Raw genomic sequence first — 25,446 nt, 5'->3', positions numbered from 1 at the left:
TTTAAAAACATGAAAGAGGTAGCTACAGTTCTTTGCAAATAAAAGCCATTTTTTTGTTTTTCATTAAACAAATCATAAAATGTAGTACATGAGTCATTTATTTCCAGCCAAATTAAAGCACAAAATTAGTCATGAAGTATTCTTGACCCATATGACTTTGTTAAACAAATTACTTGAATTGTCAAGAAAGCTTATGTTACATTTTTTATTTTGATGATGCATCATATGAAGTGGTTATTATCAAAGCCATTGACTTGCCTCAGCATATTTATCAGTAAATGCCTGTGTTTACTGAGCTGCTTTGCTGGCTGCTTTACAGAAGACATGAAGGTATGTGTATGTGTATGTGTATCTTTTTTGAAATTGTTACTGAAGAGGATCAGAGAAACAGGACCTTTCCACTGAAGAACAGGATAATGCTCCTTTCATCTGAATGACAATTTGGTGCTGGTTTTAAATAGGGTTTCTTATTGTTATCAGAAAACAACTTAGTGGCATCAGGGTAATATAAGGTGATAAAGAGTGTGAAGAAAGCATGCAGGTTTTTAGCCAAATTGGAGGGTTTGCCACTTTATGTCATATAGGAGCAGTGTTTGTCCCCCTCTAATCTTCATCTCTTATTTCCATTATTGCCATCTCCATGTGCTTTGGATCATTCCCCATGCTGTTATTAGTGCTGATAGAAACACAGGGATAAAGGTCATAAACCCAAAAAAGCTCCAGAGCATTTAGTAAAAGCTCATATTTATACCATTGGAAATAGAATAATATCTTGAGTTTCTTGCTGTCAACAACATAACAACCATGATGATAAAATACATATCTGCAAAGGCTTCTAAATATCCAGCTCTACAGAAGTGAGAAGTGGCTGAATCTACCAAGAGTTGTGAATATGCACAACAGAGCCAAAGAAGGGTCAAGGAAGAATGTAGAGGTTTGGCGTACCAAGCATGGTAAATAATTATGTTCTAAAACAAGGTTTTTAAAATAAGTAAGCCGTGGAGCCTGACATCTTTCTATATAATCAGAGCACGAATCTATATTTTACAAGTTTGGTTATAGCAAGTGCCATATTAAATTTGCAATAATAGGACTTCACTGAAAGCAAATAACATGCTCTTTATATATAAACATGGAACAGCAAAAGTAATGTCTGCTTGCATATAATAGTCTACTCTGGGTGCCAGAATATAGATGTGGGTACAACACTGAATGTTCTTCAGTAGTGCTTAAAAATATAACAGTGTAGTTTCCACCAAGCAAGGGAGTCTGATATGGGTTTATATTAAATGCAGAAAAACAAAGTGAAGTTTTTCTTAAGCAATTGGCAGAGTTGTATATTTTTTAGTTGTCAGCTAAGCTGACGCCCAGCTGCAAAAGAAGAGATATACCAAACTAGTTGTTGAATGTACTTTTGGCCGCTGTTGGTGGAGATAAACATCGAAGAGAAAAATTCTCCAGGCTTCTTTTCCCTTTCAAACTGTATGATGCTGAGATGGAACAAATCATAAGATAGCAAAACAAATTTTTTTTACCATAAAAATGTGCAAAGTAAAACAAATCAATTTCAGGAAAGAGGACCTTAGTAAACTCAGAGAATTGTTTGACTGCATATCCTGAGTCTTAGTAGACAAGATATTTTAAAAATCTGGCTGTTCTTTAAAAAACGACTTAAAAGGCTCAAGTTCAAGCTATTCCCCTGAAGAGGAAAGACAGAAAATATTGTAAGAGACCTACTTGTCTAAATGAAGAACATTCATAGATTTAAAATGAAATAAGCAAAAAGGAAGTGGAAACTAGGCCAGACTAATGAGAATGAACATGAAAGTATAGCATGAACATATAAGGACAAATTGAGAACCATAGGGAGGGAAAAAAAGAAAAAGGAGCAGCAATTAGCAAAGGACAAAAAGAATGTCAAGTAAAAGACAAGAGAAAAAACAAAGAAAAAGGTCACTCTGCTGCTGCTAGAAAAGCTAATACCTTTACTGCTCTTCTGCACCAATTTTCAAATCATAGCTCTGCTGCAACTAGGTGCCCTTATAACCACTAGTGGCAGACATAAGAAAATAAGGAGGTGAGTGAAAAGTTATATGGATTTGTCATGAATGGATTGTGTCAACCAAAACATAATTTCTCTCTGGTAGAGAGCAGCAGGCCTTGTGAATAGAAAAGAAAAAGTAGATTACATATATCCTGACCTGAGCAAGGCTTTGACAGACATTCTCATAAGCAGCCTTGGGAGACATAATCTAGATGAAAATAATACAGACTAGAGACAATATTAATGTTTTGATGTCAGAATGAAGGCTGTGTCAAGTAGGGCTTTCTAGAGTTCTGTCCTAGGGCTAACATTATTCAGTATTTTCATATGCTTCTTAAATTTGCTTTTCAGTGGGGACAAATAAAGAATACTAAAATCATGCAAAGATACACTGCTGCACAAACACAAGTCACAGTTCTGATACAAAAAAAGAATAAATATTATCCTATGCTTTGAGTTGAACACAGGATTGAAAAATCATGCTGTTGTGCAAGGAAAAAGAAATCATACTTACATGAATAAAATGGGATACAAAACCCATTAAACAGTCTGATCCTCCACTAGGTACCAGCAACACATCATTTGAAGTGGTGTACTGTTTTGGTCATTGTATTTCTAGAAAGACAGGATGTAACATAACAGTTTTCAGACAGAAAACAGGATTCAGTAAGCAAGGAAGCTATCCCATATCAAACAGCACAAAAAATAAAGCAGCGTGGAAGACTGCATGGAAGCAGCATGGAGAGATTTTCCCAGTGACAAAAACTGAAGCTGAATTTAACTGAAGCCAGCTACAGCTGCAATACAAAGTGAGTTATCTTCATCACTGCAGCTCATGTAAATCTGGTTTACCATGTGTGCCTTTATGTGTCTGTTTATATATACACATCCATACATTGATAGTTTGTAGGTAGATAGATAGGTAGATAAATATTCCTGCCTTGAATCAAGGATAAGGATCTCAGATTCACTGCTGGTTAAAAATTAAAAGAAAACATATGAATTAACTTAAGTCATTTAAAAAGTATTTGTTTATTGCCATGAAACTCATACAATCTTTTTATTTTGCTTGGATATCGACCATGTTCATTCAGAAGTAAAAGTTTAGCTTACATAATGAAAGAGTTTGTCAAAATCATGGACATTTGGATTATATAGCACTGGAGATTTCTAAGCACATTTGCAACAAAAACGGTAGCTAAATACATGTTACATGATATATTCTGGTTTATACATTATATATTTCTGTTTTTTCATAAAAGAGCTGCTTTCCTGAGCTCTTCATGAATACATGTGATTATTCAAATTATAATACAAAGTATTACATTTATTCAAAAAATCTAGTGAGCTATATGTACAGACAACATATACTACAGAACACTGACAAATAAAAATAGAAAGTTAAGTGAATAAAAAGGGCAAAGTTATCAACACATTTTAAACCACAATAATTTGCAAGAAAAAAGTTAGTTTCTTGACTTTTATGTCAACCAGAAGACATAAAAATTATCAAAGAGAGAGAGAGAAATATGGATACATTGACAAAAGCTGAGCCACAAATGAAATAGCCATGGAGGGCAGAATTCTGAAAATTAACATCAAACACTTTGGTCAGAATCCTGTAATCTTATAATTACAGTCAAACATAGCAGAGATGTATTGCTAAGCTATAGAGACAGGAAATTCTGCAGATTTTGTATGATGGCATTTAACCTCTTTGATTCTCTTTACAAAATATTTTTATCAGGCAATATTCATTTGAAATATGTCATAGAAAAAGAAGCTTAATGAATATTCATGGCATGCAGTTTGTATTAGGGCAAATGTCCAAAACAGAATTGTTCTTTTTTGCCATTTTAAATGCCCTTTAAGCTTGAAAAACATCCAGTTATAGAATAAAAACTGTCTTGTGTCTTAGCATTAGCAACAAATTTGGGATGCAGAATATGCAAAATGGTTTTTGAAAATTGTTCCCAAGTACTCTGTATGCTGAAAGAGATTTGTATTTCTGTAATTATTCGAGTTACCACTGAGTAATTTAGAGTGCTGAAATTGTCCATGAAAACAACTGGACTCAAACACACAGCCATTTTGCAAATATAGTGATCTAAGGTTTTAGCACTGCTCTTTTGCTTGTTGTTGTCCTTTGGAGGTTATACCCACGGCAGCTGAAAACAGTGAAAAAGAACAAGAGAGCAAGTCCTGGTGTCAATTACAGATGAGGAAAATTTGAATATGGTTGATCTAAATTCTGTCAAATCTGATTCTGACAAAGTAAATAAAGAGAAAAGAAAAACATAACAAATACAAAAGCATTTAGTGGATCTGTGTTTAATTTTTTTGAGATCTTTCATGAATTGCATTCGATTAAGCACAATTAATATGTTCTTTTGAAAATGGTATTTGAAAGAAAGAACGTACTTAAGTCTAGTTGAAGTCCAATTGTTCGTGTGAGGAAAGAGATAAAGCAAGCAAATAACACAGAAGGGAGGATTCTGAGAAGCGATGAACCTTACATACCTAGAGTTAGACTAAATGCCAGAACAACAAAAGCATTTTTTTGTCACTGATGTTGATGTGACTTTAAGAGCAGTATATCCTTCCTAAAGCACTGTCAGTGCTGACACTGGCTAGGATCACAAGCTAAAAAACGACCTAAAAATGATGCAGGAAACAAATGAAAGAAATAAAAATTATCAAACACCAATATATCAACTTTATCAGCAAGTATGATAGTAAATAATAGACATTGCTGGGCTAAAACATAATAAAATATTGCTGCAAAATCAACACACAATATAAAAACTATGATCATAATTACAAATTAGAAAAAAATGACAACTTAATTAGCCACATAAAATTGATAAATCAAGAGAGATTTTTTCTGTCTTGTTTCTAAGCAGCAAGCCCAGTATTTCTGTTACTTTTTAAAAATTTTCTTTTGTTTTTCTTGAAGGATGACATAATAGGGGGATTCAGAATTGCTTGACCTCAGAAACAACTTTAGAAACTACGTCAATGTGCATTCTTTTCCAAATATTTATACCACTGCAGCATGAACAAAATCCATGACATTATAGGAATCTACTCAAGTGGCAATTGTTCTACAAGGAAAGAATGTAGTTCTCTGAAAGATTTTCTTTAATTTGCTAGAACTTCAAATTTTATGGCCTTTCATATTCAATATACAGAACTAAGGTTCTCTCTTAGAATGTATAATTAATCTTTAATTACTACTGTGTAGAAAATAGTGCAAATATATAGGATTCTCCTTATTTAAGAATTAATCATTTCCCAGAAGACTTATGTGATTCATATAATATTAGGATGAGCTATTACTCACAAATTCCTTTATATATTAATTTAACTTACAACGATCATAAAGCATGTACACAAAATGGGTGGTGCACTCAGCCATCCACCAAATGCTAACATGTGTTTTGCATATGAGACACATAGTGAGAAATAGTATGGTTTTGTACATCCATGCACATGTGCATATGCCAATATTTATCCCACAATATGTACCTTGATTTTTGCTGATCTAAGTATAGCAACCAGGACTAAAGAGAATATCCAAAAGCATTTCATAAAATTGTAGAAATGTCGAGGTTGGAAGTGTCTTTTAAGATCATCCAGTCCAACCCAGTGCCACCACTGTAACCCCAAAACCACTAAACCATATCTCATCACCAGATACAGACACCTCTTGAAGAGCTCCAGGGATGGTGACTCCATCACCTCCTGGGCAAGCTGTTCCAGTGCCTGAATACCCAACAGTGATTTTTACTTTTTTCTAATATCTAATAGAATTTCTCTGTCTCGGCTTGAGGCAATTCCTTCTGGTCTTCTCACTGCACCCATGTAGAAGAGACTGACCCCTACCTGGCTACAACCTCCTTTCAGGTAGTTGTAGAGAGCAATGAGGTCCCTCTGAGTCTCCTTTTCTCAAGACTAAACAAACTCAACTCCCTCAGCCACTACTCATCAGACACATTCTCTAGTCCTTTCATGAGTCTCATTGACCTAAACTGAACACACCCCAGCATGTCAGTGTCTTTTTTTAAGTGAGGGGCTCAGACCCCAGTCCTGCAGTATGGCATGGAGTTTGCTGTGATCCAAGCGGAGGAGCCTTCACCTTATTGACCCCCCTGCAGCTGTCCTCAACCCACTGACTGAGTTTGTCCAAGTTTCTCTGCAGACCCTCCCTACTCTCAAAAAGATCAACACTTCCTACAAGCTCAGAGTCATCTGCAAATTTACTGAGGATGTGCTCACGTCCCATGTCCAGATCATCAATAAAGATATTGAGCGGGACTGGGCACAAAACTGAGCCCTCAAAATCACAGTAGCAACTGGCCACCAGCTGGATTTTGCTACATTCACTACAACTCTCTGGGCCTGGCCATTCAGCCAGCTTGTACCCATAGAAGAGTCCACCTATCCATGCCACAAGCAGTTTCTTCAGAAGAATGCTGTAGAGGACTGTGTCAAATGCTTTTCTGAAGTCCAGATAGACAACATCCCAGCCCTGCCCTCATCCACCAAGCAGTTCACCTTGTTGTACAAGGAGATCAGGTTGGTAAGGAAGGACCTGCTCTTCATAAATCCATGTTGGCTGGGCTTGATGTCCTGATCGTCCTGCATGTACTGCGTAATGGCACTCATCATCATGTGCTTCATAACCTTGCCTGGAACCAAGGTCAGTCTGACAGAACTGCAGTTCTTGGGATCATCCTTCCAATCCTTCTTGTAGATGGGTGTTATACTTGCCAATTTCCAGTCTTCTGGAAGTTCTCCAGTTGATGAGGACTCCTGATAGATGACATAGATAGAACTTTCAAGGCCTCGTAGGCTAGAAACTGAATGTAATTGCAGCAATAAAATCAAGGGTTATCCTGTAGTTAAACTTTGTAGTTAAACTTTGAAGTCCAGATACAAAAATTCTATTTTTATTTTTTTTGCAATTCAGAAAGCCATCTGTTAGGTCCTTCAAAATTCCATGATTTTTACAATAGGCTTCTTAAACAATTGTTTTAAATAGAAACCTTTTAATTGCCACCTGAAAATGGGAAATAGATTTATAATCACAATCTTTAATAAGTGTCTTTATGTTATCCTAGAATGTGTACTCCTCTCTGTAAAAGTATCAAGTTTGAATTTCCTCAATCAGAAATACTTTGAGAAATAAAATTTAATCTTAATTCCACTTTATGTGTCCAGGTGCCAGAACCAAGAGGAGGCCTTGGGTTTCTGCAAAACTTGGAAGTTCTTTACTGCTGTAGCTGAAGTCCAGGGATAACAAGTAATTTAACTAAAAAACATCCAATTTCTTTCTACCTTTTGCCTTCAGGCTTCTTTTTAGCACTATTCATTGTAGTAAGGGGACACTGATCCACTGTTATGACAGATGCAAACTTTAGTCCAGTAAAATATTCAGTGCATATATTAGAATCCTGCCAAATTCAGGCAAGCACACAGGCAGATATTCACTAACTTGAGACTTTGTTTGCATGTTCATTTCACTGCAGATTTCAGCCGACCTGGTGTAATGCTACTGCAGATCAGACACTCTATTTTGAAACTGATGTCTGCACAGACTTTCCACAGCATATTTATAGTTGTACAGAGACAATTCAAAGTAAATTTCTTTCATTTGTATAACATAGATGGAGAGAAAAAAATAAAGAAAATGCTACCTTTATTACTCCATATAATTTAGTTTAGCTAAGGCAGCAATATTGCCACTACATCAGTAATTGTTATACTCTGTAACCTTTAAACTGTATAACCTTAGCTGCCATCATTGCTGCTAAAGGACACGGATAAAAGAATAATATTCTAACTGTATAAAATTCAAATAGATGAAAGAATAGCAATGCTTCAGTAATGTCTCCAATCACAAATATTAGGAACTAATAAGCAATAATGGCAATAGACTGCAAAAGCTTACTGTATTGTGTTTCCTTGTAGAAGACTGTTATGCAATACGCATAAAGCAATGTAGTATGACATGAAAGCTAGATTATGAAGCATTGATTTTTTCATCCATAAGACATCAGCCAAAAACTGCATAATCATGCAGAGATAGTATTTAGAAGACTTAGTTATACATAATTATGGTCATCTCAGATCAGTGACTCTGCAGTGGGCTTGGAAATCCTGATGCTTCACTGTACTAAAAAAACACAGTTTCATATTAAGAAATGGAAACTATGTAGAATTCTAATGCCTTTGAAATCTCTACAATCCACGTCAAAAGCAATAATTTTGAAGAGAACATAGGTCAGACTTAGATTTCAAATTAAGTAATGATTAAAAAAAAGTTTTCTAATACAGTAAACAAAATTACATATTGTGGGGTGAAGACCAAGGTTCAAGTCATGGCTCTTATTATTCATACTACTTCAGTAATGGTAAGGGGCAACACCTCTCTGAAATCCACAAAAGTGGGAGCTGGCTGTGAACGAATGTAAATAGTTTAGTAGTCCCCTGCTTGACACCCCTACCTGTTACTCACCTAAGCTGGTTTTCTTTTTTGAGTCAGTGCTTGACAGCAGCTTGAAAATTAAAATCCATTTTATAGGATTTCTCAGAACGTGGGGTTTGTTTCTTAATATTTTAGAGCTTGCAGCAGCACTGTTGGAGGGAGCCCTGTGCATAGTGTTGAGATAGAGATTTTTCAAACTTGGAAAACACTGGAGAAAAGCACCAGTTTAAGCAAAAGCAGAATTGCCCTCAACATTGCTTGTGACACCCCAACGGAGGTGTTAAGCATCATAATGAGGGCTTCTCCATGGCACAAAAAAGGAAGGCAGCAAAATTAGATTTTCCTACCGGAGTTGAAAGAAGTTGGTCTCCTGGAAAAACTGGAAACCTAATGAGAAAAACTGTGAAAACAGAAGCATCATGGGAAAAGAGAATATGCAGTGAGAGTGACACTATCAGAAAATTAAATGGATACAACCTTTCAGACCAATTTTTCTCATCTACATGAATGACTTAAAATCTCCTCACAAAAGTCTTCTGCCCTCTTCCCCATTCCACTCATGGCCTCCATGCCTTTCCACCTCACATGGGACATTAGAATTCTTTGGCAACTTTGGACTATCCTTAAGGAATAACTTGGAACCCCTGTACTGGTTTCCCACAGCCTTAGGAGTGAGCTGGATCCAGTTTCCCTCTTGAGACTGAGACACCTCTCATGAAGGATCTTACTGTGAGTGTGAACACATTTGAAAAGCAACAGGTGTGGTTTCTGTGTGGAAAGTGAGTCTGAACTTGAAGGATAATAATTTTTAGTAGTTACCCAGGTGTTTTTTTTTAACCAATTTCATGTTACCTGCAAAGAAACTTTTTAATTTTCATCCTGAGTGGGAAACCTTTTGGGGCATGACTCAGCCTCTTTCAGGCATGCACTTTAGCATGAGATAAACTGCCTCCTCAAGGTGTCTATTGCTCTTTATTGACAGTAATGGGAGTCCCAGGGGTAATAACTGTAGATGAGATATACTCTCACTGTAGTTTAGTTAAATTAATCCTACCTGAAATGCACCCACACCTTTTTCATCATGAATATAACTCAGTTTAATGTCCGTACCCAAGGACAATAACAGCCAATGTTCATTTAATTCCCATACTGTATTTAGTATGCCACTCATTCAGTAGGAGCCATTTTTTGCTTGCTACAGGTAAATAAGTGAAACTACAGGTTCTTAATTAAATTATGTCATCTCCAAGGGCACTTGGCCCTTTCATCCAAGGCAGTTCAAAACCCTTCATGGCTCAGTTATCTGTAAGGAAAGGCCAAACAAAAAGCAATCTCTGTAGCAGTAAGGTTAAATGTCTCTGTTTATTCTAGGTAAAATCTTACCTGTGAAAGATCTCTTAAAGACAAATCTCACTGAACAGCAGCATGGAATTCCATTACTGTCATGAACTGATCCTTTTCCACCTACTTGCTACTCACTGTTGCTCCTCCTGCAGCTGGCAAGATATGCAGAGGGTGAGATATTGCTGCTCAGCTCAGCAGAATTTACAATGCACATTGTATCATCCATTTTGCTGCTCCTTGACAGGTGACAGAGATGTGCAACCTAGTAAAGGGAATTTAAACTCTATTTTCCATATGTTTCTCATTTGCACTTCACTGATGGAACTCCAAATCAACTTGATGGTTGTCATTATCGTTTGTAGCATTCTTAATTAAAAGTATAAAGCGGAATTTAATTCATACTATGTTTTCATTGTTGGGAGGGAATGTTCTTTCCAGATGACTACTGCATTGAAAAAACAAACCTCTATGCATAACATTTAAGAATTAAGCATACCAAAATACAGAAGAATTGGTAACATGTCACTCCTAGTATGTGGAAGTGCTTAAGTTCAAGCCAGGCACTTCTTAAAGGTATTTTACTGTCACTTGGGACATCTGCATTGTGCCCTATAAATTCCAGCATGTCCTTCAGATGAAAATATGGGAACGACCTTTGCCTCTGACATGGCCAGATAAAAGCCCAAGTCATTCTGAAGCCATGTGTGTCCTCCAGCAAATTTGATACTATCTCATTACTACATAAAGGACACAATCTGTCAGCTGACAGGGCATAGTCTCAGGACTTGTTTGGGCTTGTCCTGGCATGTATTTTACCTTGGTTTAATTTTCAAAAGGCACATGCAGCCACATACAAATAGTGTTTCAGTTTGAGTACAAATTAGGCAACTGTAAACCTAACAGGGAAAACTGTAAACCTCAACAGGGACGTTGAGATCATCCCTGTGTTTTAGATTTCATATTCAGAATGTAAGCACCATAGAAAACTTGGCCATTTGCCTTTGACTCACATCCCCTGCCACAAAAAAAAAAAGGGGGGGGGGGCGAAAATTGTAAGCTTCTGTACATGCAAATGCATAAATATTACAAATTTAACATTAATGGTATACTATAAATCTTATTATTTATAAATTCACAAATGCCTCTATAGCATGGGAGCCATATTTCTACACTGGGTCTGTACCCAAGTTGCAATTTATGGTCTGGATGGGTAGACAAGTAGGTTGTTAAAAGACTGGATTACCAGACTGAAGGTTCAGATGATCATCATTAAAAAATCTACACAACCTTATGACTGGTATCAAGCAAAGTACTGCAAGGGGCTGCCCTGGAACCCATCCTGTTTTTCATCTTCCTCAGTACATCCTTCCTTTAAGTAGGATGTACTTAAAGGGAGCTTATAAAAGGATGCAGAGTGAATTTTTACATGGTAGCTATTTATGGAACAAGGGAGAAGAGTTTTAAACTAAAAGAGGGGAGATTTATATTAACTGTTAGGAGGAAATTCTTCACTCAGAGGATGACAAGGCACTAGAACAGGTTGCCCAGTGTAGCTGTGAATGCCCTGTCCCTGGAAGTGTAGACCCTGGAAGGGACCTCAAAGGTCATCTAGTTCCAAACTCCCTGCCACGAGCAAGCATGCTGCTCACTAGACCAGGTTGCTCATGGCACCATTCAACCTGGTCTTAAAACTTCCAGGGATGGGACATAAACAGTTTCTCTGGGAAACCTGTTCCAGTGCCTCACCACCCTCAAAATAATTTCTTCCTCATATCTAATCTACGTCTAACTTCTTTCAGTTTGAAGCCATTCCTCCTGTCATTACATGTCCTTATAGAAAGTTCCTCTCCAGCTTTCCTGCAGCACTCTTTAGATAGTGGAAAGTTGCTAAAAGTCTCCCCAGACCATTCTCTTCTTCAGGCTGAACAACCCTAACTCTCTTCATAACAGAGGTGCTCCAGCCTCATGATCACCTTTTTTGTTCCTTCTTTATACTCACTCCAGTGTGTCCATTTTCTTCTTCTGTTGGGGATCCCAGAGTTGGACAAAATAGTCCAGATGGGGGCTCATGAGAGTGGAGTAGACCTTCTGGCTACATTGCTTTTGATGAAGTTCAGAATACAGTTGGCTTCCTGGGCTGTGAGCACACACTTCTGGCTCATGTTGACCTCCTCATTCAACAAAACCCCCATATCCTCCTCCTCCTCAGGGCTGCTCTCCATCCATTCTGTCCCAGCCTGTATCTGTGCTTGGCATTGTCCCAAGAGAGGTTCAGGACCTTACACAGACTATCATAGATAGCTGAGTCTGACAGGTATTTTATTTCTAGGGTTTATTTAATATTTCTTAAAACTTTGCAGAATTGATGTTTCTGCCATTTTTAGCACTATTCCCAGTCTTCAGCTGCTCTATGATACATTTTTCTTCAGTGATAGATTACCAAAAGTAAGAGTTAATCTAAACTTGCCACTTGAAACCCACTTTTTTCATATCAGAAAATGCATCATATCAGAAAGGGTCCTTCTTCATTCACCTTCCAATACCCTTTAGAATATTGCATGCAAAGGGAAGTTTAGACAAAATCATAAGTACCTTATGTAATCATAATATTTTCATCTTAATTTGAGAAGTCTAATAAAGAGAATATTTTTCCATGCCATGAATCACACTTGATTATGTTGATTGCACAGTTGCTGTATTAGCATTATTGTTCTGACAGAGAATATTGGAAGTTTGTAACATGAAACAAACTATTCAGTTGCATCAACAAAAAAAGTTATTTGATGATTGAAGAGCATAGAGACCACACTGAAACTGGAAAATCCCACTTTTTAAATCTAACTGGGCTGAAGAAAAGATTTCACACCTTCATTATATACAAAAAAAGCATACTGTGTCCCTTTTAAATAACACCTATCTGGTTCTGGGCTTTCATGCAGATCATGAAAAATTAGTTTTTTTCAAATATTGCATTTAAAATTAATTAGAAACTTTGGGAAGGCCAAACATTTCTGAGTAAATAGGGTTCTTACAGTGTGTTCTTTCTCACTGTCATGGTTTAGGAATGGTATTCTTCAGTTTAGTGCTCCCACTGAATTCACATGCAACTTGCTCACTCTCCAGAGTGGAAAGAATTGAAGGCATAAAAGGCAAAGATCACAGGGTCGAGATACGAAAAATTTACTGGAAACAGCAGTGAGATAAGCAAATGAAGAGTACTAAGAGTAACAGCACCAATACTAATGACAGTGGGTACAAGAAAGAGGCAAATTATTAACATGGAAGCAACAATGACCTATGGCTCCTTCTGCCATTCTGTACCAATTTGGAAGGGATCCCCTTCTCCCTGGAGGAGATTCCCTTTTCCTTGCACCTGGCTATAATGGAAGTGGTATAGAATAACCTCTGGGTCCTAACCTGCCCTTCCCTGGTGTGTTGGTTTTGCATGGCCTGGCTTTTGGTAGTGAGGAGGCCACAGATGGGCTTGTGTGAGAAGCTGCTGGAATCTTCCACCATGTCCAGCAGAGCCAATCCCTGATGGATCTGATGGGCATGCTGCTGGGCAAGGCTGGGCCAATTAGAGAGGTTGGTAACGCCTCTGGGATAACATAGTTAAGAAGAAAATCAAAACAAAGGGTGCACAGTTTTTCTTCCAGTCAGAAAAGAGGAGGAGATGAGAACATGTGAGGGAAACAACATAGAGACACCAAAGTCAGTGAAGAAGGAGAAGCAGGAGGTGCCTCAGGCACTGGAGCTGAGATTCCTCTGCAGGCTGTGGTGAGACCATGGTGAGGCAGCTGTGCCCCTGCAGCCCATGGGGCTCCACAGGGAATGCAGAGATCCACCCACAGCCCGTGGGGATCCACAGGGAATGCAGAGATCCACCCACAGCCCGTGGGGATCCACAGGGAATGCAGAGATCCACCCTCAGCCCATGGGGATCCACAGGGAACGCAGAGATCCACCCACAGCCCGTGGGGATCCACAGGGAACGCAGAGATCCACCCACAGCCCGTGGGGATCCACAGGGAATGCAGAGATCCACCCACAGCCCGTGGGGATCCACAGGGAACGCAGAGATCCACCCACAGCCCGTGGGGACCCACAGGGAATGCAGAGATCCACCCTCAGCCCATGGGGATCCACAGGGAATGCAGAGATCCACCCTCAGCCCGTGGGGATCCACAGGGAATGCAGAGATCCACCCTCAGCCCATGGGGACCCTCAGGGAATGCAGAGATCCACCCACAGCCCGTGGCGGAGGTGCCCATGCTGGAGTGGGTGGATGCCTGGAGGAGGCTGTGACCCAGTGGGAGACCTGAATGGAGAGAGAGAGCCCTTGCTTCCAAGCTGGAGCAGCCTGTCCTTGGAGGACTGCACACCAGGGAAGAGTGACCCATGCCACAGCACTTTTGGGAAGACTGCTTGCCTGTGGGGGGGAATTCACATTGCAGAAGGTACAGTGCTCATGAGAATGAGCACTGGAGAAATTCATGTAGAACTGTCTCTCATGGGAGGGACCCCATGGTCTCACAGGGAAACTATTTATCTCCCAGAGCAGCAGAAGAAAAGCTTGGGTGACAAACTGACTGAAACCCCCATGCTCTCTTGTCCCATTTTGAGATCACCCCAGGACACCTGTCTCCCTGCACTGTTGGTGGGAGGGAGAGAGGGGCTGGGGGATAAAAGGTGTTTTAAGGGCTTATTTTACTTCTCATTATCCTCCCCTGATTCTGGTAGTAATAAATTCACTTCAAAACTTTTAGTTGAGCCTGTTTTGCCCTTGAAGTGTTTTCTCAACACATGAACCCTTTGTTAGTTTTTTTTTTCTCTCTTCTACCCAACTGTGGCAGGGGAGGGGGAGCGAACAGCTTTTGTGGGTGCCTGGCATTGGGCCAGTAGCAAGCCATGACACCTGGCTACTGAAAAAAAATTAACCCTTTCCTGGCCAGAACCAGGACACTCACTAGTTATTTTAATAATTTACATTTGTAATTTACATTCCATTAACTTTGTCTACCTAATTATCTTATTCATAGATGTATATCTGAGGAAGAATCCTGCAAGCAACCCAAAAGTAAATAGGAAGCAAATGTAATGCTCATATAAGGTAAAGAAAATCTCATCTCACCACTTCAGTAAACCTTATGTGAATAGCACAAGATTTATGCTAAACAACAGAGGTAATTAAACCCATCACAACTAGTATCCTATATCTGAAAACAACAGTTTTATTCTAAAGTTTTTTTGATGCCTTGTTGTGGGGAATGGATATAATTTAAATTAATACAATGCAATTCAAAGGTATAGCTATTATATGGGGTCATTGCAATGCAGAGTTTACAATGTTTGGGTGTCTTAGCTCCACATCACCATATATTGTTATGTTTTGATGTCTTTGTGTAATCATAAAATCACTTTTCCTGAATTTGCGTCTTGTTATGTTGTTGCCATGCTCAAATAGTGATGCAGTTATTCAATTTTGTTTTTCCAGAGCTTTCTATGTTAGTTTTTTTGAGATGCATACACTGTATTTGTATTCTTGTCAGCAACTGTGAAGAGAGAATAGAAAAGGAGCATAAGCAGAATCAAATCAAACCATTTTATGAAAAAAATCTGATTTAATCTTTCCAGTGTTACTCTAGCTCGACTTCGGAGTTTGATTAGCAGTGATGACAATAGCACTATTCTGAGTTGACCCTTTACTAATTTAAAATAACATTTCTAATATCATACTTTGTGTGGCCACACTATTATTAGAAAAAAACCTGTCTGAACTGAGTCCTCAGATGTAAAACACTAGCAGGGATCATTTTCTAAATTGCAGTATAAAAGATGCATTCAGCATCATAAGGTAAAGAGGCACGAATGCCAGCGTTGAAGGCATATCTAGCAGAAGAGTTGCTGGCTGACTGGTTTAATATGATGTGACACTAAAGTTTGCAGTAGCAAGATGCTGCAGTTTTAAATTAACCTCTTTGTGATTCTCCTTAAGTAGGTAACACGCATTTTTCCCCCACATCCTGCTATTACTCAGGCATGAAAGCAGGATACATGACTCATTGTGTAGTGTAAATTATTTTAGGCTATAGTTTTGATACTGAGGAACATTTTAATACACTCAACAATTTCAGTCATATTTTGTATTCTCTCCTCTTCTGTGTATTAGACATCATATATTTTTGCATATGTCTGTTGATAAGGAGGAAGATAATTTAATATCTTCACATTTAGGTAACAGAAAGTTCTGAGGCTGCATTTACAGTCCATTTCAGGCAAGGAAGGCAGGAGACTGCCATGACTGAGTAAGGAACTGTTGGTCAAACTAAAGGGCAAGGAGCATAGGTAGTGGAAACTAGGACAGGTAACCTGGGAAGGGTACAGAGAAGTACAATTCTGTAGGGAAGGGGTGAGTAAGACCAATACAAAACTGGAATTGAACCTGGCAAGGGAAAGCAAAAAATAACAGAAAGGGCTTGTACATGTAGGTTAATCAGAAAAAAAAGGTCAAAGAAAGTATATGCTCTCTGATAAACAATGCTGATGAACAGGTAAAAACAGATGAGAAGGCTGAGGTACTTATCATGTTTTGCCTCAGTCTTCAATGGAACCCTCTCTTCCCACACATCTCAAGTAGATGACAGCATCGTGGGAACTGGGAGAGCAAAGGCCTTCACTGTAAGCAAAAATTAGGTCCATGGTCACCTGAGAAACCTGAATGTGCATAATTCTATGGGACCCAATACTGTGCATCCCAGAGTCCTGAAGGAAATTGATGATGTAGTTGCTAACTCGCCATGATATTTGAGAAGTCATGGCAGTCAGGGGAAGTCCTGGGTGCCTGGATAAAGGGAAACACAGCACCCATCTTTGAAAAGGGTAGAAAGGAAGAACCTGGGAACTCCTGACCTGTCAGTCTCACCTCTGTGCCTGCAAAGGTCATGTAATAGATCCTCCTAGAGGCTATACTAAGGCACATGGAGGACAAGGAGGTGATTAGAGACAGCCAGCATGGCTTCACCAGGGCAAGTCCTGCCTGACCAAGCCAATTTCTATGATGGAGTGACCCCATCAAGTGGTCAAGGGAAGGGCTTGAGAAGGGCAAGGGAGGTTATCATTTATCTGATCTTCTGTAAAGGCCTTGAAACCAAATTCTCTCCAAATTGGAGCATGATGGATTAAATGGGTAAACTGTTAAATGGATGAGGCATTGGTTGAATGGTCTCATGCAGAGGTGTTAGTAGTGAATGTCTCAAACTCCCAACAGGCATCAATGGTTTCAGACAAATGGTGTCCCTTAAGGGTCCTGCTCCATCCTTAGGGATGAGAGTTATTTAATATCTTCATTAATGACATAGACAAAGGGATCAAGTGTACCTTCAGCAAATTTGCAGATGTCACCAAGCTGAGTGTTGTAGTCAACACACCTGAAGTACGGGATGCCATCCAGAGGGAGCTGGACACCATGGAGAGGTTCCTGGACAAGCTAGAGTAGTATGCCTATGAGTTTACTCTCATTACTTTAGCAAGATCAAGTGCAAAGTGCTCCACCTGGGCCAGGGCAATGCCAGGTATCAATCCAGGCTGTAGGATGAACAGACTGAGAGCAGCTCTGCTGAGAAGATCTTATGTGTGCTGGTGGATGAGAGGCTGGGCATGACCTGGCAATGTGTGCAGGGGATTCTGCCCTTCTGCTCTGCTGAGATCCCACCTGGAGGGCTGCATCCAGCTCTGGGGTTCCACCCACCCCCCCCAGCTCGGGAAGGACATTGACCTGCTGGAGTGAGTCCTGAGGAGGCCACCAAGTTGATCAGAGGGATGGATTGCCCCTCCTATGAGGAAAGGCTGCAAGAATTGGGATTATTCTGCCTGGAAAAGAGAATGCTTCAGGGTGACCTAATTGCAGACTTCCAGTACCAGAAGGGAACTTGCAGGAAAGATGGAAAAAGACTATTTACAAAAGCATGTAGTGACTGGACAAGGGGAATGGCTTCAAACTGAAAATCAGTAGTATTAATAATTAGGTTAGAAATATTGGAAATAATTTTGGTTTTATGTCAAAACCATCATTTTCTTTTATAGAAAATCTTTTCTTTAAGATTTTTCTTCCTGAGAAGCTGAGAGGCCTCAGGAACAAAATGTAAGCAATGGTTATCTGCTGTAGAATGCAACAGGTAGATCTTTGATTAGCCCATGTTAGATGTTTGTAATTAATGGCCAGTCACAGCCCAGCTGGCTCAGACAGAGAGCCAAGCCACAAATGTTTGTTATCATTCCTTCCTATTCTATTCTTAGATAGCCTTCTGATGAAATCCTTTCTTCTATTCTTTTAGTAGTTTTAATTTATATATAATATAATATATATATATTATATATATATATTTATATATATATAATATATATCATAAAATAATAAATCAAGCCTTCTGAAACATGGAGTCAGATCCTCATCTCTTCCCTCATCCAAAAACCCCTGTGAGCACCGTCATAGTTTTATATTGGAAAAAAAATTTCTTTACTGCGAGGGTGGTGAGGCACTGAAACATGTTGCCTAGGGAAGTTGTAGATGCCTCATCCCTGGAGGTGTTTAAGGTGAGGTTGGGTGGAACTCTGATTGGAAGGTGTCTCAGCAGGGAGCTAAATGATCTTCAAGGTCCCCTTTCAACACAAACCACTCTGTGATTCATTTCCAACAAAGCAGCAGTCCCAAGACTATGAAGGAGGTACAGGTCCATCTTGACTGTAGCTTGAATAACTGGCCCTTCTCAAAAACAAGACAAAAAACCCAAGCTGATGACGCTCTCTTGCTTCTCATCTATGTCATTGGTCTGAGTATGGACTTTCTCAGAGTTATCTCTGAAGAAAGCAAAAACAGAGGGAAGGTGTTTTAAAATTTAGTTTTCATTTCTTGTTATTTAAGTTATACTGAGAAGGGAGGTGATCCTCCTTCTGAGATCACATCCAAAGTATTGTGTTCAGTTCTGCTCTCCACACCTGAAGAAATACAGGAGTCCAGCAGAAGACCACAAAGACGATTAGAGGTCTGGAAAATCTCTCTTGTGAGCTAGGCCTGTTTAGTCTACAGAAGAGTAAAACTGAGAGGAGATCTCATCAATACACACAAATACCTTAAAGCTGTGTGTCAAGAGGAGGGTGCCAGATTGTTTTCAGTGGTGACCAGGGACAAGATGAGGAGCAACAACCATAAACTCAAACACAAGGAGTTTCACCTCAGCATGAGGAAGAACTTCTCTACCCCGAGGGTGGCAGAGCACTGCAATAGGCTGCTCAGGAAGGTTGTGGAGTCTCCCTCTTCAGAGACATTTAAAATCCACCAGGACACTTTCCTGTGTAACCTGCTCTAGGTGCCCTGACTGGAGGTCTGCCCAATGCTGCAGTATCTCTAGCTTCCCTGCACCAAAAGGTTTGTAAGATTTTATAACTTTCTATCACCTTTTCCATCACTGTATCAATAAATAATTATCTGTCTTGAAAGTGGGTCTTTCTAGTTGGTATTTGAAAGGGACTGGAACCTAGTGATTCCACCATGAAGGGAGATAAATTCCTTTTACTTCCTTTCCCCTTTTACCTTTTGAGTGCTTCTTTTTCTGAAATGTGAGTGAAAGATGGGAGGTAAAAGCAAAGCCATTTGGTTTACCAAACTGATACATTTATAATTAATGATGAGAAAAGTAAAAGCATTTTGAATACTTCATGTATTATACCTCCAGAATCAGATTTTAAATCCAAATATTTAACAAAAAATTTTTAAAATTTTATGACTGTTAAAATGGGCTGTCAATGACACTTCATGTGTTACTTTCATAAATTATTTATATTAAAAAAATATTTCTCTGAAATGTCTTTGTTTACCATCTTAATTTTGATTAAAATATGGTTTATTTCATTTTTTTCATTTTATTTCAGAATAATCCCATTCAAACTTGAAGACGCAGTTTAGATTGACTAAATTCTGTCCTTTGCAGTTGCAATAGCTTCACATTTAGATGTGGTTTCTGAGAAAAGTGGTGACATCTAAAACATCTGCAATATTATTCTGTCAAATAGTCAGGGAGGTCTTTATGACCACCAAGTGAGAATGGAAATTGCAGTTAGACTTGTGTGTCAGACTAGCTCAATTTACTGCAAAACATCCTTTTTTAAACATCATCAGAAACAATGACAAAAGTTGTCCCCAAGGTGTTCTTATCACAATATATATGTTTTACAGTGTTTTCTACCAGGCATATTATTTCTACGATGCATTGAACATACTTTTGAGTAAGAAACATTGCTAACAAAGATGCCAAACTCTAAAGGAAAATATCGATTATGTGAAGACTTTTCTGTCTCCAGGCTGCCTCAGCTCAATAGTACTTCAGAAGAACCAGAGTCTCTTTTTAATGTAAATGTTGCTTCAAACTGGGGAACATATCTAACATGAAATGTGCTAGTTACCTTTATGCACTGAAGGACCTGAGGAGGCTGTTTTTTTATCTTATCTGGCATAGCTGCACCCTTCACTGTGTCATCAGACTTCCTGTGTGTTGGTAAGAGGATATTTAGTTGATAAATTTTAGATTTTATTTTTAAAGAACATTCTCCACCTCTTTAAAGTTCTTTCCACCTTCCTGTTTCAGTGGAGATATCAAGAATATAGTTACACTCTCAAACAGAAGAAAGTAAGATAGCAGTTAACACTAAAATTTTCTCAACAGTATTTCCCTTTTCAGATAAACTATTTTGCCCCACTATACATCTTCTGCATGTAAGCATATGTCAATTTTTCTTGCCTCAAACTCAGAAGTTACACCTACAGCTGCCACCAAGGGACACATGCACAAAGACAGCAGAAGTTAGTGCAGAAAACTTTATACACCCAAGAATTTTATAAGGAGATTTTCTAAGGAGGTTTTCTTTGCTGTTAATGTCTGACAAATGAGACTATCTTATAAATCACACTGGCTGAGGAGCTGGGAGCTGGCATTCATCAAGTATGTCATTCCAGGGAGCAGATGTCTGCGTTGTGACTCGGACTTGTGTCATGTCAGATTACCCTGAGCACCTTCATGACACTCTGAGATCCTGAATTTGCTTCCTCTAGGCAAAATCCCACTAAAATCAAGTCAGGGGGCTCTTTATTAGGTATACAAAAATCAACAGCCCACAGATCAATAATCTCAAATACTTTTAAGTGACGCAAAACTCAGTATTGATTTTAAAGGGGGAAAAATTATTATATATAAAAGAAATTATTACAGTCTCTAACTATCTTTATAGCTTAAACATCTGACCATCATTTCAGGAATCAATGAGAAAAAGCTTTTTTATTAATGCTCTGAAGTGTTGCTGCCTAACCCTGAAGACAAAACTTGGAAATTTTTTTTTCATCGGTAAAGTGTCCTAGACTATACCAGGAATACACTGAAATACGTCAGACCTAAAAGTTCTCAGAAGTCTAGAGCCTAAGTCTAAAATCATGTTTTTAATATCACATATACCTAAACCACAAGGATGGAAGGGAAAATGTAATGTTGTGGCAGGCCATTCTTTCCCACACAGGAATCCATTATTTATCCCATCCATTTGATCTTAGAAAACCCTTCTGCAGTTCTTCATTTGTTCTGAAGCTGGTGCTTTTGAAAATAATGACTTAAAATAAAATAATTAAAATAAACGTCTGAGAAGGTTCACAAAGTAATCTAAATTTATGCACCCCTTTAAAAGAGATTCCTATAGACTACTACTCATTTTTCAGGGATATTTGTCTAATCCATTGCTGAAGTTATGGGCTTCCAGAACATCTGGGCAGGATGTTTCGGTGCTTTATTATCACTTTTACTTGGATCTTTATTTGGATCCTTTTTGTTTTTTTCCTAAAATAGAACATATGTTTTCATTGTTGGAATAAATCATTTAACTCCTTTTTATTCTTTATATCAATTGCATACTAGGTTGTTTTCTTCTTACAGTATACTTATACATATCTTACAGCATAGTTATCTTTTACATACTTATAGATTTCCTACCTCATGTCCATCAATCATCATTCTCTTTCCTCAAATAATAAACCCTAGATGTTTCAATCTCTGCTTACATTTCAGGCTTTGTAGTGTTCCAGTTATTCTCATTTCTCTTCTGTGGATACTTTTGTAGTTAAGACTCAAACTGATCACAGCATTCCATTTCTGCCCATGTAGTTCTAAGTGGAAATTAATAGCAACTGGCAGCAAAAGCAGTAGGGAAGAATCCTATTCCAGAGAATCCAAGCTTTTAGCTGTTTATTGCGATATTTAACTAAGCTGTTTAGCCCCCTGTGACATAATAGTATGAATTTCATCCCATATTAAAGTGTTGATTTAACTATCCTAAAAACATCTAGATTTCAAAGTCTCATAAGGCATTGGGAAATGCTAAACTAACAGCCCACTGGATAATGTCATGCTCTATATTTAACAAGATAAGCCACGTTTTATTTCCCCAAGTAGAGCAGAACTTCACATTAATGTGAGGATAATGCATTCATTTAACTGTGATATTCTCAGCAGTTTTCAAATGTGAGGGCTTTTTTAGAAAACAAATTTCCAAAAGAAAATAAAACCAGAATTTCAGACACAATATTTTTCTCTTAGGATGCATCAGTAATTAATTCAGTTCTACCAGAAGTACTATAAAAAAGAAAATCGATAAAGCCCTTCCAGAAATACAGACTATGAGTTTGAAGTTTCTCTGTTTTTATTTTGTTATTCCTGATAGACACTCTATTCCTATGATCCATAATGAATACTAAATTAAAATAACTGGTCTATAAATTCACAATAGTGAGGCTTCTGGCTTTCATAATTTATCGTGAAAGCATTTTTAACTGTACTATGGCTGAGTTGAATTCTTTACATGCTGTGTGCAGTTATTCTGTGCAGCAGATGCTCAGACAATAATTTCTTACTTAGAAAAGTCATTGATGCTTTAGATACACTGAGACTGTTCCTCATTGTTTTACATGTTGCAGAAGGGAAGCAAGCATTTATTACCTGTCAGAGCAATGGGAAATGACCCTTAACATTCTGTCTGGGGAGAATAAAGTATTTTCACAAAACTTTCACTTCATAAAGTATGTCTTCCATAACCAAAAAGGCCTTTGGGTCAGAATGCAACAAAATAAGAATGATAAAAAGTTGATTATAAAGCAAATACAGACGTTAACGTGAACAAAGCAAAAGTCTTCTTTTATCTACAGCAGAGAAGTGAGAGGAAAATCAAAAGTGTTTGTGTATTGTGGTATTCACTTGTGATTCCATCCTCAGGCAACCTCAACTCAACCTCTCGTGAGTGATAATGGCTGAGTCTGCAGTTGCCTAGGAAGTTGAATATAAATTGCCTAGTTTGTACTAGTTGTTAGCTGATATCCATACAAATGTGTTCATTTAATTACAGATTTAATAATAAGACTTAAAGATTTAAGCTGAGCTCTGATCCTGTTGGGATCACATATCTTTCCTAGTAACAGCAATCTCAGAATCAGCATTTGGGAGTCAACCAACTATGATTATGGGTTTCCTAGATCCAGGATTTTCATATCTGATTAGTCAAATGGCTTTTCCATCACACTCTGAAGTAGAAGGGAACAGGTGGGTAAAAGAATAGGGCTTCATTCCCAAATAGGAAAATGGCAATGTCAGGGTAGCATCATGACCTTAACAAAGAACTGAGGACTGAGCACTGTCTGCCATGGCTGACAGAGCAACTCAGATAAGAACTGGCTGGATTGGGTCTTGGTAAGGGTGTTGCAACAGCAAGTACCAGGAAAACAACACCTGAGACCACTGAAAAGGTCACTATGGACAGGTGGACTGGTTGCCTATGCCAATATCTGCTTAAAATGCCCCTCCAAGAAAAAAAGCTGGGGGAAATATTACTACATGGACATCTGGCATTGTCTATGAACAGAGAGCCTCTGTCAGGGTCAAGTAACTGACCAGATCCTGACTGTGACAAGCACCACGTTGCCCCAGGCTGGATTGTGCCAGCCCACCACAGTGGCTGTGGTGAGCAGGTCTTGGCCAACCCCAGCTCAGCTCTGCCTGCGTGTATGTGTGTGTGTGCATGGAGAGACACCAAGCTCTTCCTGACACACCTCCTCTCTGGCTTTTTCCAATTCATAAATTGAGCTTTGCAGCATCCATGGACAGATGTTCCTTTTTGTCTAATTGCAGTAGAAAATTTTGTCTTGGGGGGACTGTAAGCTACCTAGCTGGATCATGCACATAAATTTGTTCCTCTGTTGGAGAAATTGTGTACTGCAGTTCCTTTGAAGCATCTATCTCCATCTACTAAAACATATTACAAGTTATTAACTGTGTCATGGATTGAAAATATGCTATAGCAATGTCCAATTTTGCTGTAAGTATTCATTTTCCTCGATCTTCTTTAGTGTTCTAAGTAACTTTTATTACATCATATACTTAAAAATTCCTATCCAACATTTTTGTATAGGTTCCAGTAATGCATTAGGCAATGCTACTAAAACTTATCATATATTTAATTTCTCCTCTTCTGTTTATTTTTACAGGTTCTTGTCCTTTCCTCTATTATCTAACAGTATCTTTGAGAGGCAAGGGACTGGGATTTCATGCCTACTTAAAACAAGAGGAGCAGAAATGAAGAGCAGCTTCAAGAAGGTGCATCTTTTTCACATTTATACTTGAATTGACAGTTCTTATGTATAGTATATACTTAAGTAACTGAGTCAAAATAAAAATCTCATTGTAACACTCAGGAGCACTTTTTTGTTTAAAAAAATTTTTTTGAAGTATCAGAATTCAGCAAATTCAGTTAGAATCAGTAAAACCAGGCATTTTATTTAAGGTATTATCAAAACAAGGCAGTAAATAATACTGTCTTCTTCCTAATGGCACTCTGTGACAAGAATTATACATGGAATTATGTATTTTAGATGCTGTGTTTCATATTAATGTATTGGTTTTATAATCAAACAATTTTTTATGCAATGGATGCATATATATCTTGAAAAACTTTTTCAGTTTGACTCTCTTTATTCAACTACAGATTGGTAAAATGTAGCACAAGGGGAAGGATTACTTGTTGCTCGTTTGTTATTTTTCTATTACATTTAAATAATATAACATAGATAAATACCTTTGTCTCTGCAACTACAGAATATATATGCCTACAACTAATAATGTTAAATGTATTTTCTATTTATTGTTTATATTTTTAGAGTATGGATTTATAACTCTTTCCTTGATGCATTCAAATGTCTATTTGTGCTATAAGTTTGAGACTTGTTTAAGTTATGTGAGTGAGAGCAAAATGTTATTTTCCCCACTGTATTAGTCAGTTTGATTAATATTGTTTTAATGATGTCTGCCCTTATAACAGTGTTATATTCTGCTTCTCATTATGCTGTTGCACTGCCTCCAGTATGAATTCCACACTACCATAAACAATTGATTAGTCAATTGTGACTTTCATGACTCATATTTTTTCTAGGTTATACTATCTAGTTATCCCTACATGTAAAATCTTCTTTTTCTCAATTGCATCACAA

This window comes from Molothrus ater, chromosome 3, assembly GCF_012460135.2.
Source record: "Molothrus ater isolate BHLD 08-10-18 breed brown headed cowbird chromosome 3, BPBGC_Mater_1.1, whole genome shotgun sequence".
Classification (NCBI taxonomy): domain Eukaryota; kingdom Metazoa; phylum Chordata; class Aves; order Passeriformes; family Icteridae; genus Molothrus; species Molothrus ater.
Note: the sequence above shows the minus strand (reverse complement) of the source record.